Here is a 1,737-nt window from a genome sequence, read left to right on the forward strand (position 1 = left end):
CATGGAAATGGTAACCAAAAGTAGCTGGGTGGTTATATATATATCAGATAAAATAAACTTTAAGTCAAAATGTTACAAGACACAAAAAAGGAAATTATGTACTGGTAAAGTGTCAATGCAACCAGAATATATAATCATTAGAAATATGTATTCACCAAACAAGTGAGTACCCCAAAAACGATGTAAGTATTGACAAAATTGAAGGAGAAATAGATAATTGCAAAAATATAGTGGAAAATTCAGTATTCCACTTTCAATAATAAATAAAATATCTATACAGAAGATAAATAAGAAAGTAGAGAACTTAAATAGGACTGTAAACCAGCTAGACCTAACAGATACATGTAGAACACTTTACCCAACAACTGAATGCATTCTTTTCAAGTGCATGTGGTGCATTCTCCAGGATAGATCATATGTTAAGTCACAAAACAAGTCTTTAATAATTCAATTTTTTTTAAAAATGAAAGCATACAAAATGTCTTCTTCAACCACAGTGGAATGAAGATAGAAGTCACCAACAAAAAGAAAATGAAAATAATGCAAATATGTGGAAATTAAACATCATACTCTTAAAAGACCAATGGGTCAAAAAATAAATCACAGGGGAAATTAGAACATACTTAAATGTAAATTAAAATAAAAATGCAACATATCAAAGTTTTTGAGATGAAGTGAAAACAGTTACCAGGAGGAAATTTATAGCTGTCAATACCTACATTTAAAAAGAGAAATCCCTAATGAGTACCCTAAATTTACACCTTGAGGAACTATACAAAGATGAACAGATAAACATGCTAAACTCAAAGGTGGCAGAATAAAAGAAGAAAAATTAGATTAAAAACAAGAAAAACAGAGAAAAGAAAACCAATAGAGAAAATTGCTGAAACCAAAAGTTGATTCTTTGAAAAGATCAATCAAACTGATAAATCTTTAGCTAAAATGACAAAGAAAAAGAGAGAGAAGCCACATTAAACTAAAGACAGAAATGACAGCAGGGACATTACTACCAACCTTACAGAAATAGAAAAGATTATAAGAGAATATTATGAAAAATTATACACCAACAAATTAGATAACTTAGATGAAATGGAAAATTCCTAGAAGCAAGCAAATTGTGTGACCCAAGAAGAAATAAAAAATCCTTAACAGACTTATAATAAGTAAAGAGATTAAATCAGTAGTCAAAAACCTCCCAACAAAGGAAAGTCTAGAACCAGGTAGTTTCACTGATGAATTTGACTAAATAGTTAATGAAGAATTGCCATTATTGGCATTATTAGACATGACACCGAAAAGCAAAGAAAGAAAAACCTGGATAATTTGGACTTCATGAAAATTAAAAAAAACAAAAACTTCTGTGTATCAAAAGACATTATCAATAAACTGAAAAGACGACCTACACAATGAGAGAAAACATTTGAAGATTATATATATATATATATATATGTTAAGGGTTTAATATCTAGACTATGTAAAAAAAAAAACTCATACAAGTCAACAACAAAAATGCAGAAAATCCAATTTTTAAAATGAGCAAATAATTTGAATAGAGACAAAGGAAATTAACATCATGATCAAGGGGTCAACAGAAGAAGATATAATAATTGTATACATGTATGCACCTAACATAGGGACACTTAAATATATAAAGCACATATGAAGAGACGTGAAGGGGAAATTGACACTAACACAATAATTGTAGGAGACTTTAACATCGCCACTTAAATCAATGGG

The sequence above is a fragment of the Cervus elaphus genome, chromosome X, assembly GCF_910594005.1.
Source record: "Cervus elaphus chromosome X, mCerEla1.1, whole genome shotgun sequence".
NCBI classification, from domain to species: Eukaryota; Metazoa; Chordata; class Mammalia; order Artiodactyla; family Cervidae; genus Cervus; species Cervus elaphus.